This window comes from Coffea arabica, chromosome 9e (genome assembly GCF_036785885.1).
Source record: "Coffea arabica cultivar ET-39 chromosome 9e, Coffea Arabica ET-39 HiFi, whole genome shotgun sequence".
Classification (NCBI taxonomy): Eukaryota; Viridiplantae; Streptophyta; class Magnoliopsida; order Gentianales; family Rubiaceae; genus Coffea; species Coffea arabica.
The window spans coordinates 38,441,034-38,454,209 of NC_092327.1; positions in this window are offsets into that span (position 1 = coordinate 38,441,034).

Below are 13,176 nucleotides of genomic sequence, written 5' to 3' on the forward strand. Positions count from 1 at the left end.
ATTGCATATTTTACTCTTTGCTAGAGATTTGTTCTAAGTTTGTTGAAAAAGATTGCATAGCTTACTCTTTTGAGATTGCATCTTTTGCACTGATAATGTCCATTTTTTCCCTAAGCTTAAAAATAAGAAAGAATTAAGATTCTTTTTCATTTGAAAAAGATTATTCATATGTAGTGTTGAATAGGGGGTATGAAATATGCTTAGAATTGCTATCTTTATTAATGGATGGTATTTATGCTGCCACTGAATGAAGTCTTATCTATCAAAAAATTTAGCAGTTTTTCATTTATTTTTGAGATTATTATTAGCATAGATGAACAAGCCCACTCAGTATTCCTATTAAGTTTCATATTATTGCAGACAAATTAGATTTTAATATTTAAAGAAGGTAAAGGTGTCTGTTTTGTGATTTAATAATTACTAACTCTTGCCTTATGAACTATGTATAGATTCATGTTCTTAGATTTATTCTCTATAATGAAAAGGCAATATTTTTTCGTTGATTCTTTCATGGATGTATGGCTACTATTGTTTTGAGTTAGTGGTTGTATTTTAATCCCTGCTTGTTATAGCCTGTCTTAAGCCATAGATATACCTATGGAGTATACATCAAATATTAGAGAAAAAATAAATAAACAGAAAAGATTGAGGGAAACGATAAAGAAAATAAACAATTGATACAGAAAAAAGACATAAGAAATGCATAAAACAAAAAAAAAAAGTCAAAAAGCTTACAATTTATATAATCGATGGAAAAAAGAGAACAAGCATACCTTGCACAAATTTCCAACCACTACAAGGAACACACAGAAAGCTGGAAGACAGAAAAAACTACATGTCAAATAGCAGTAGAAAAGAATAACTCTTATAGGAAAAAATATTTTGGCAAATTAGTTGACTAGTAAAGTCAGCATGGATAAAAATTGATCTTTTCTAGAAGAATGATTTTGAAGAAAAAAGAAGCTCACTCAATCGGAAGGTAAAATAACATTTAAATTTTGTAAAGGATAAATAGACTAAATCTAAGTAAAGAAAGGGCAACGAGTTGGCAAAAGTCCGAAGCTAATAAACAAAAACCAGATACTATTTCACTTATTAGTAACATTAACTATTAATATTCTTTCTTGCTTTTTTTTTTTTTGTTTTTATTCTTGGATTAGTATCAGGCTTTGACAAATGTGAAATGACAACTATATCAATAAAAACAATCATCAAAAAAGCGTCTAATCTCTCTAGTTCTCAAGGCCCAACTCCAACCTCTGAGGATTCAATACTAGTCTTGATTTAAAACATGTAAGACATATATTGGTAATTTTAGAGAGGATAACTTGACCAATGCACAGCGATGAAGAGCATTCCTAAAGTAAACAAATATATTATATATGGAGCAAGAATATCTAATTTGAATGATGGCCAATCAAAAAGTGATTAGAAGACATTTTTGTAGTATGGTGCAATGTTTTGTTTAATTAATGCAATAGTATTCTGAAAATACGATTTTACAAGAACCTATTCATATATAGCGTAAGATTTACAAGCTGGAAAAAAACTGACAAGGTTTAGACTTCGCTAAATAGCAAAAGACCAAAATGTTAGAAAGAGCAGGTTGTGCAAGATATCATATATAGATCTATGTTTTGAAACTCGGACCGGCCATCGACTCAATCGAGGTTAGGGGTCAACGGGATGATGTCATAAATATATTTAATTTTAAAAATTAATATATTATATAAATTTTCTAAAAACATATTAATACTAAGAAATGCAGGTTCAATGTATATTTGATATTTCTAAGATACTTTACAAGAAAATACAAATAAGGTAGTATAATTCAATAGCAATTTATGCAATTTACAATTTAGTGCATATTCAACAAGTTTAGAACCAAATTGGAGGGTTATCTGAAAAGCAATACAAGAATTTAGGGCTATAGCTATAATTACTAAAAAATTTTAGGTGTAATAATAGTTTTCTAGTACTCTAAGGGTCAAATCATAAAATTGATAAAATATTTCTAGGTGAATTTTTTATTTTCTTTTATTTTATTTTTTTAATGTTTTATCCTTTTTTTTTAACTTTGATCTTCCATTGGAGTTGTTTGAGAGAGATTTATGGTAAGATATGTAAAGAGATTTGAGAGTAATTAAAAAAAAGAATAAAAAAGGAAAACAAAAAGGGTAAAACAGGAAAAGATGAAAAAAATTAAAAAAGCTCAGAATATAACAACAGTCAACGGTCAGAAACGGCACACAAGATAGAGATGTTAATTCTTGGTGGCAATTATGTACAGCACATGCCCCATGACTTTAGTTTTTAAGTGGTCCCCACACCATCCGTCTTTACTCTTCTTTAGACCTTAGAGTCCGGTTGAAGCGGTTCTTCCGATTTTTCGGTCAAACCCGGGTTTGACTGAGTTTTTGTTTCCCGGTTTTTTAAAGCAACTCGAACCGAATGCCTACCCGGTTCTCGGTTCAATCGGTTGAACCGCTCAATCCAGTCCGAGTTTCAAAACACAGATATAGATTAAGGAACTCAGCGTGAAAAGATTAAATAAGTGACAATGATAGATTGATAACAGTGGGGCTATTCTTATCCCATATGTGTACTGCCTAATAGCTTGTGCCAAAGACAAGAAGCAAAAAGAATACAAAAACTCAATATATTTGTAGTCTTGAATATAATCGTAATCATACATGGTTTCTGCTCCATAATCAGAAAGGACAATTAAGCCAAAATAATACAGATGCAAATATATTTAAATTATTCACAGTAGATTGCAAATGCAAAACAAGCTATTATAAAAAATCTTGACTTTTCAAGTTGTCCACATCTTTGCTTTTGAATAGCACTACAGGCATAGTACGTAGTATATAAATATATAAATGTATTGTATAATATATAGCATATGCGTGTATAGATTAAATTGTCTATGTAACATAGCTTTTATTTAGAGTTACCTCAAGAGATATAGAGTTAGATGATATTATCTCCAAAGGCAGTGATTAACAAGTCAAAATACTCAAGTTTTCCATAGAAGCAGAGCAATTTTAATGTTTGTCTTACTAAGAATTGGGTCCACACAACAAAAATTACCTAAAGAGTATCTAGGATTTACTGGAAATCTGGAATGAGAAACACTTAATTTTCACTAAAAACAGAAAGGAAAAATATCAGAGCTCTGATTATAAAACATCATCAAATGGCTGATATTTCCCATTTTGTTTGCAGTGATACCTGCAGACAAAAGAGATTCTGAAGGAATGGAGTCGAGAATGTAATCTGTTTTTTTCGTAGGATCAGTTCAATTGTGTTTATAATTTTGTAAAATATGTGTATCGTTCTTTCTCAAGAGGGATTATTATGTTGTCATTTTCACCACTAGATTAGGAGTTTCCTAGTTTGAAATGCCAGACATGACTGCTAGTTTCCTAGCTTCATGTACTCAGTGTTTCTTCCCCGATTTTCATTCTGCTCTAGTCATTTGATTTTCACAGCATAACAAACTAGATGTTGACAATAAAAATGCATATACTTATGATGGTTTTCAATGTCCATGTTTTACTTTATTGTGGTTGCACTTGCCATTAAACTTCTCCCTATTTACATCACGTTTATGATACACCAGGGCCAAAGCAATTGATTCAGACGCAATTGTGCAAGAATATTGTACTTCCTACATGTTTTAGTATTTATTTACACCAAATGTTGTATGTCATTGTACAACAAAAATTTATAAAGAATACAACAACCGGACACAATTGCACCAACCCAATAAGCTACTACTCAAGAATATATTAGTGGAGAATAAGATCTCAAGCACGCATGGATCAATCATTCCTCTATGGCTAGTATGTTTTTAACATTTTGTATGTATATCCACTAGTTTTAAGAGCAGTAGGAGACCACACTCGCTGTTCAAATATGACCTATTCCTCAAATCCAATTGGTAAACCAAATGAGTACAAATATGTCTATATACACTTGCATAAGAGTAATCATCAATGGGTTTGTTAGGCTTGGATTTTATTCCACCAACTGTTATTTTGTTGGATTTGGATTTTATCTCATCAAGCCCAACAAAATAATGGTTAGTGGGATAAAACCCAAACCCAACAGGGTTGAATATAGAAACAAACACAACAACCTCAATAACAGAAATAGAACTCCATTATTTCTTAATCACTGGCACTAAAACTAAGTTGATTATGCTTCACATTTGGTCCAAAATTTTTCTGTTCTCAATCTTTCAATTTTTTCAAGTTGACTGTAAAACAGAGCACTAACATATCTTGTACACACTTTGCAGTGGCCACTGAACAAAGGCATATGAGAAATAGCAGCAGAAATAAAAACATCAATACAAGCGGAAAAACAAATACTGACTGAGACAAAACCAATAAAAACAAAGACTGAACATAATATGAAAAATGTTGTATTAACACTAGCAAATAAGAAGTAAAGGTATTATTAACGAAGAGCTCTGAAATAAATAGCAAAAGCATAGCCTTTAAAAAATTCAAAGACTATTGAAAGGCATAAAAAGAGGGCGGAAAACAAAATAGCATCTACAAAGAACTTATATTCTCTTATTTTTAAGAACACATACAAACAAATGGCATGCTTGCAAAGACAAAACAATATATATATATATATATATATATATATATATATATATATATATATATATATATATATATATATATATTGGTGGGGGTGAATTGTGGTCAAGCAATAACTAACAGAGACCATTTAGCATAACATAAAAAAACACTTTAAAGACTTTCAGAGTGAGAATGAAAGAACCTTTTGTTAGGAGGGGGCAAGGAAAGGAAAATTAAATGGCGGAAAACATACTTTAGCAGGCTAAATAGAGGCAAAGAAAGAATCATGTATAAAAGGGCATTACCGAAACAAACATACATTAAATATAAAAGCAGTGAAGGGGGTAAATTCCTATAATATCCTTGTAAAATTTTGATATAATTTCAAGTGTGCCCTCAGAGTTTTAAGGAAGTGAAAGAAGTATATGGTCCTTTAAAGTGGTTCATGAACTAATATTCTAAAAGGATATATGGGCCATAAAGTTCCATTTGAAGTAAGCTAAAAAAGGCTTTTCATTTTAACTTGTTGGTGAATATTTTTTTTGCTTAAAAAACTATAAAAAGAGTCGGTAAAAAATTTTAGTGATGCTTTTGCCCACACTAAAAATTTTTTCTGGCTCCGCCACTGTATAAAAGGGCATCACCGAAACAAACATACATTAAATATAAATCAATAAAGGGTGGTAAAATCATAGACATAATAGTAATAAAAAGCCAATCAAAAGCAGAACAAGAAACAATATGCAATATAAAAAGGAGGAAAGGAAAAATCCAATAAATTACCAGCAATATAAATAGAAAATAGAGGAATCTGATGTAGGCAAGCCACTAGAAGGACTAATAATAAAAACAAGCGAAACAGCAATAGCAAAAGGAGGAGGAAGGCTGAAGAATAATGATACCAAGAGCAACAACAAAGCTAGAGGAAGCATAAAGAAAGGACGACCAAAAAAGCACTTCAATGATTAACATATAGTCAAAAGAGAGCTTGAATTACCAATAGCTACCTCTGACACAAAAACATTTACTTCAACTAAACCAGCCATCAGCAATCAACCCAGATAGTAGGCACACAAGTAGGGAAATAGCTTGTTCTGTAAACCTGCTCTAAGTTTTATCATTACATTCGGATCAAATTACCTATATAACCCCACCCAAGGATGAATGTTGAAAAGATAACAAACAAATGAGGAAAAATTCACCATCTAGGGGTAATTGAAGGAAACCCCAATAGCCTGGATTTTGTCGTACAACCAGAACGAGAGGGACAAGGTTTGACATTGGAAAGTTGGTGGGAAAAAGATATGTACAAGAAAACTATTACCTAATAATCTGGGTGTGGTTGTCACAAAAGGAAAACTATGGGCCTGTTTGGAAGGTGAGTTTTTTGGGTGTTTATCTAAAACTTTACTGTAAATTACTGTAGAAGTTGTAAGAAAAATTTTTAGAATGAAAAACTTTTTTCTTTCTTTCTTTCTTCTTTTCTTTCCTCTCCCTTTCCCCTCCCCTGGCACCTCTGCCTCTGACCGGTAAAAACCAGCAGCCATGGAATTTTTTCCCTCTTTTTCTCTCCCCCTCTTCTCCCTCTCCCTCTCTCCCTCTCCTCCCCCATCCTCGTCGCCGTCAGCAGCCATGAGAACTTGCAGCCATGGATTTTTTCTTTTGCTTTTTCTCTCCCCACTCTTCTCCCCCTTTCCTGCCACCCTGCCCCTCCCCCCAGCCATGGATCTGGTTGCCCGACTCATGCCATGGGAAAATTTTCTAGCCCTTTCTCTTCCCCTCCTCCCTCTCCCTCTTTCCCTCTCCTCTCCCCTCCCCCTCGCACTCCGACGCCAGAGGAAGATGATCGCAATGGATTTTTATTATTTTTTTAGCTTTTTCTCTCCCCCTCCCCTCCCCTCCCCTCTTCCCTTCTCCCTTCCCCGCCACCCTCCCCCTCCCTTAGCTTCGATCTGCGACCAGGCCATAAAGGGGGAGGGGGAGGGGGAGGGGGAGGGTGGCGGGCGAGGGAGAAGGGAAGAGGGGAGGGGAGGAGAGGGGGTGAGGGAGAGGGTCAGAAAAAATTTTTTTTGAGGTGACCGGCGGCGCTGGGAGAGGTGGTGGGTTGGAACAAATTTTTTTGTGTATTAGATTTTTTGTTCAAAAAATTTTTGAGGTATTAGATTTTTAAGGTATGTAGGTTAAAAACTTTGATAAGTTTTTTGGAGTTCCTGTAGCAAAAGTTGTTAAAAAACTAGTATTATACAAACTTTCTAAAAACTTGGGGTTCCAAACAGGTCCTATGTTTTGTTTGCAATGCATCAGTTGCAAGGGCCTGAATCTGAGGATGTTTGTAGGCTAAAATAAAGCGGCGTTGCCTGTCAACGCGGCAATCTTTTAAAGCAAGAGCTAAACCATATAGTCAAAGTGCAACCAGCAAACGTCTTTATAGAATAATTGTGCTTCCTGAGTAAAGATTCAATCACGTGAGATACGCATGCAAGGGACAACGAAACTCCAAGAGGCCCAAGGCTCTTTTGTCTATATGTTAATAATAATACTAATAAAATAGTAGAAAACCCAGTTGCTGGGTGGTACTGGATGTAACATGTGGGTACACATTATTGATTGAATGCAGGTAGCTACTAACCACTGCATTATCTCACATCTGCAATTGCAAAGTTTATGTATGTCTAAAAATTGAGGCTATTTAGTGTTTGGATTTTGACAAGGGGATTGCGGGGTTGAGTGACGATGTGGGCAATGTGCAGTTGTAGGTAACGACCCAGCCAATATGGCCCTTAATTTGAATTTGGACATTAGCAAGGGTTCGTGAAAGGTTCGTGGTCTTGATTGACGAAAAAAGGGTAAAATACAGTAAATCTTCCTATGATTTGTGAAATGGTCAAGAAACCTCCCTATTATTTGAAAACACCCAAAAAACCATCTTATAGGTTGGACTAATTTGGAAAATCGACGAAAAACATCCAAATTGATGGAAAGATGTATAGTTACTATGTGAACCCTATTTCTAAACTATATTAAAAATTAGTTGAGGACAAAATTAAAATTTTAAAATTTTTCTTCAATTGTTTAAGGAAAAAATTGAGGGGCCAAACTAAAATTTCAAAACATTCTTCATCTGCTCTGGCAATAAAGCAGTTTTCATTATTTTTCTACTGCTGTCCTCACATCCATCATTGTATTTGTGGATTTACAAACAGACTTTATGAGTGAAGGTGAAAATTTTCAAAGTTGCTCTTCTTCTCTGCCTATTATTATCGTTTGCAGAGCTTGCGCCAGCGACGGTAGGGAGCAGCGCCACCAATAGCTACCATCAGTGGTGGAATTTAACAAAAATTACATCCTGAAATCCAATTTCAACGTAGATCATGATTATGATATCATATATGACCAAAATCAAGTAAAGAGTAAACAAATATAGGCATGAACAATGATAGACAAAACTATTAATTTCAATCCAAAAACAAAGCAAAACCAACAAATTACTATATAAAAACAATTCTTTGAACCAATAAAATGGTTATATGACACCAATTATACACAAAAAGCCAGATATTTGCATGGATCAAAAGAAAATTTGTGAGGTTGCTTTGGTTTGTATCTCAAATCCATCTGGGTTTCTGCCCACCTTTCATATCAGTTGGTGACCGCGATGGCAATAATGATGGCGTTAAATCTGGTTACCAAAGAATGGGTTAAGGGCAATTACTTGAGAGATTAAAAGTGTTGCTGTAAGGAGAGTTCTATTGGAGAAGAAGCCAAAGTTTGACATGAATTTTCTTAAGAATCCTCTGGTGCTGCAACAGAAGATAAATACAAGAAGAAGAAAGAGTGGTCACGGTGGTCTTGGTGGTGAGGGGCATTGGCATTTTGATGCATCTGCAATCTCTGTTTTGATTGCGGAAGGAGGAAAGAGACGAAACGAAAGAAAAGAAAAAAGGATATAAGGCAACCTTTCTGATTTTGGGAGAAAGAAAGCAAAAGAAAGTAAAAAAAGAAAGAAAAGGAAGAGGGTATAATTGGAAGAAAAAATCAGTTTTTATACAACGTGATCAATCTTACTCATGTATTAGGCGAGTGTCACTCACTCTCCGTTAATTTGGATGTTTTTCATCCAAATTCTAGATTAGTCCATAGTATAAGGAGGTTCAATAGGTGTTTTTAAATGATAAGGAGGTTTCTTAACCATTTCACAAACCACATGGAGGTTTATTATATTTTACCCAAAAAAAAAAAGTATGATTTAGTTTACGAGATACAAGTTGATTTTAATATATGCCATGTATATTAAAAAAATGTGCTACTAATTTGTATTGTTTTCGAGGTGATTTACATGTTGCTGAACCATCCCAGCCTCGAATTCCATTAATCTGGGCCATTAATGACACTAATTCAACTTTCATACTAAAACTGTTTGTATTATTATGTAACAAGAGTTGATAATTAAAGAATATTTTATAGGCAAAGTATTAAAAAAAATTTAATTCTATTTCCTTAAAAGCTTGTTGTTTTACTAAATAAAATAATTTTTTGGAATACATGATTTGTGTTTGTAAAGGATGATATAAGAAAATTGAGTCCTTTATTAATGTTTATATATTTCTAATATATCTTTCTAGATGTAATAATTAGTAATATTTAAAAGTACTTTATTTATAAGTTCTACATATATTAAGCTAACTGATATATAGTACATGTATTTATATAAATATTGTTTTAATGGCTCGCTAGTTTAACCACCAACTCGCCCATTGAACCAATGACTCAGCTGCTCAGTCCTTTTGCAATATTTCTTGCCATGCAAAGTTTAATAAATATGCTCAGTACGTCAGAAAAGCATTGGAAAGATCTTATTTTCTTCACCCGAAAAGAAAAATGGGGAAGAAAAAGGAAAAGTTGAGCTGAAGCGAAACCATAATAACCCATTGGCAGCCATTGATTCTAATGGACTAAGAAAGAAAAGATGGTTTTCCTACAAACTTTAATGGTAATAGGCTGCTAGTATGCATTGAAGTTATTTTTACTAGTATTAGAGATTTATCTCATCAGCTTTTGAAAACCGTAACAAGTGAATGTGCATGCCAAATCGTGCGGAGTAGTACATGCCATCCTTATATTCTTGTCCAAGCGACAAAAAATTGTGGAGTGGCTCAGTCCCTTGGCCCTTGTAACACGCAAGAACAGGTCCTTCTCAAATCTCTATCTTTTTTTTGGAGACTAACCAAGTTAAAACACTCTTCTCTTCCTCATTCTAAGTTTCTTAGCCCACAAAGTGATACTACAAGATTTGTTTCTCCTTTTGGAGACCCATTTAATTGCCCTTGTACAGTTCAATTTTAACATATACTATGTGTTATATACCGTGCTAATGAAATAATTAATGTAGCTGCGAACTTGCTCAAGAATTATTCCGGTCTCTTTTTCTAATTTTAAGAATGGATGACCTCTTTGAAGAAATCAATTGCAGGTCGAAGTCAGACTCAATAGTGATGAGGCTTTTGAGATCTGCTATGGATGAAGCGCATGAAAAAGTTCAGTCTCAAAATGGACCTATTGAATTTCTTCACGAGAGATCAAAATTTTATGAATTGGCAGCAATTCTAGTGGATGGTAGTCTCAACATTGTTGAAGAAGAGGAAGATATTCAAGAAACAAACCGCGAGAAAATGCTTTCTGACTTGACAGAAATCAAACACTGGCTCCAGAGACGCATTGCAGAAATGAGGATTTTGATAATTGAGAAAGACAAGGAACTAATGGAGAGGGTAGAGAATGAGTTGAAGCTTCGGCGTGCAGCGGAGTTAAATGCCAGAGAGTTGGCTTACTTACGGGAGAAACTAGAGACTGAGAGAACAAAGGGTGCAGACCTCCCGGATTATATTCCAAGCAGTGAAGAAATTGAGGATGATCGAGCCCAAGGTGGTGATATTCGTGAATTGAAGAGTTCAGTGGATCAGCAAGTTTTGAATATCAAGCAGAAATTGGAGGATGAGCGAAAAACTTTGACAAGAAGGATTAGAGGTAGAAGTTCCAGGTCTTTCGACACTGAACTTTATTCCAAACTCTTCGACGAGGATATACATACAGGTTCTGGATGGATGGAAGACAAGGTTTTCGGGCACGACCATGTTTCAGGATTCAAGTCACTGAAAAATTCAATAAACCCTGGAAAGAACAACGTGATGATTCAGCAGATGAGTTCTGACATAGATATTCTGAAAGGAACTTTGGATCTCGCCTTTGGGAGGATGCGAAACGCTGAGGTGTTTCCATTAGAGAAGCAGTGGACGTGGAGCATTGAGAAAGATGTAATTGTGATTTCAGTTAAGGGCTTCATAAATGACATTCAACAAAATTTTAAAACAGGATTTGAGAAGAGAGGCTGGTCTCTTCCTGTTGGCTTCAGCAGGGAGAAATGGACAGAATTGATCAATAATGCAAGAGCCTTGCACGATGAACTAAGTGCCTTGTGCAGTCAGGGTAGGATAGAGGAGAAAGGACTCGAAATGCATGAGCTTTCGGGTTTCCCATCATCAATCAAGCGAACAACCAGTGAGCCTTTACCTGAAGTTTTGCGTAAGGTTCCTGAGAAGGATTCAGATCCAGGAGGAAGCCGCTATGTTGCAAAGATGGTAAAGAATCATGAGTCCTTTATTCAGAAACAGCGTAAATGTGAAGAGTGGAATTGGCTAGCAAGAGAATTTCTACGAAGGAAGGGGCCCTCATCTATTAAGAGAGACAAGGATCCTGATGAACTGGAAAGCAGAATACGGAAAGTTATTGAAAGACTGGACAATCTTATGATGTGGGATGGTAATCCAGGATATAATAAAGGATTTTGTGATAAGACAGCTGTTTTGGAGACAAGTTTGACAAAGATTGATAGAACAGCTAATGAGAACATAAATGCAGGAAGTGGTGTAGACTTGAGTAATGAAATAAGGAAACTCGAGAAAGAAAGGGACGATCTGAAATTGCAGAGCTTCATCATTGACGAAATCTACTTATTAATTCTTGTAGGTTTTGCAAAAAGCTTATACCTTGAGTTGTTGAATGAAAACAGCGAGAGCCTCATTAGAGGTGATAGTCATAACCTGTCAGTGAATGATTCCGAAGATCATCATGGAGTCAAAATAGACGATCTTCGAATTCAGAAGGCAGGCGAATCTGAAGAAGAAACTGCATGTGAAATTCTGCAGCATTACCTGGAAAGCTCTATAAGGGAGAGTGTATATGCAGTCTACTTTCAGCAAACAGTTTTTGAATTGGATACGAACATTAAACAAAATGCTGATGATTACCTTGTGAAGCAAGAGCTGATGGAAGTCGTCTTTGGGGAGACATTGCAATGTATTGAGAAGAGCGGCAATTTGGTTACAAGGCAACTTCAAATAGAAATTGAAGGTTTTGAAACCTTGATTGATAACCTCCACAGCAGTGACACGGTACCAGAGACTGTAGGCAGCCTATTAAAAGAGGACATTTATATCGTGTACTTTAGAGAGCTTTTCAATAGGTTGAGGACAGAAATAGATGCTTATAACATTGAGATACTTGTTAAAGACGAGATATATCAGTTTGTCTTGGTTGAATTGGTGAAAGAATTCTTTGTTACCATTGGACAATCTGAAACATGGGACCAGGTGCAAATTTCTAAAGATTTTCCTCCTACAAAATTGGACATGCATCCAGAGCAAACCCTGATTGAAAAGCCTGACTCCTATTCTAGGGATTGCAACAAAGAGGAAATTGTGAACACGAGTAATCAGACAAAGGAACTCAGAGATCACCGTGTTGAGGTGGCTGAGGATGACAGTATGGAATTAGTATCATATGATGTTGAGAGAACTTTCGGTACAGAGAGCGAATTATTAGAAATATCATCAGATAAATTGCTTGAAAGCAAGGCATCGGTACTACATATGGAGAATAGTTCAGGCTCCATAGCTAAAGACCAAAAAGAAGATGATCATCAAGCCCTGATACATCCTACAGAGGGGGTTGACTCCGAAGGACAGTACGCCTATGAAGAAGAAAATCAACAAAATCGATCTGTTTTCTCGCCTGTCGTGGGATTTCAGCGACTAGTAGTGGATTTTGAGCAAATGGTGCACAAAAAGTTAGAATCGTATTGTTTAAGGTATCCAACTCTTATCTTCAAAATTTTCAACCAGTATCATGGTACTCTACTATTTAGAGTTATTGCAAATATTTTTGTCTTGAGGTAAATTGATTCTTCTGCTGGAAAGCATTTGTATCTTAGGATCATGAGAAAGCTTATGAGACTTTAAAAATCTGTTTCCAGGGTGGAGACGCTGAAGCGTCAAACAAATGGATTAGCTCACCTTGCGGCCTCGATAAGAAAAAAGAAGTCGCTTTACAAGAAGGCTTTCATAACTAGATCCCACAATTTGCAATTAGCTGAAACTGAGGTAGCTGAGAGCACAAGTGAATTTTTCAAAAACTAGCTGCTACTTGACTTGAAACAGAACTTCCTTCTTGTTCACTATATTGTGCTATAATCGAATATATCATTAGAATTTTAAGACAAAAACCTCAAGATTACCAGCGA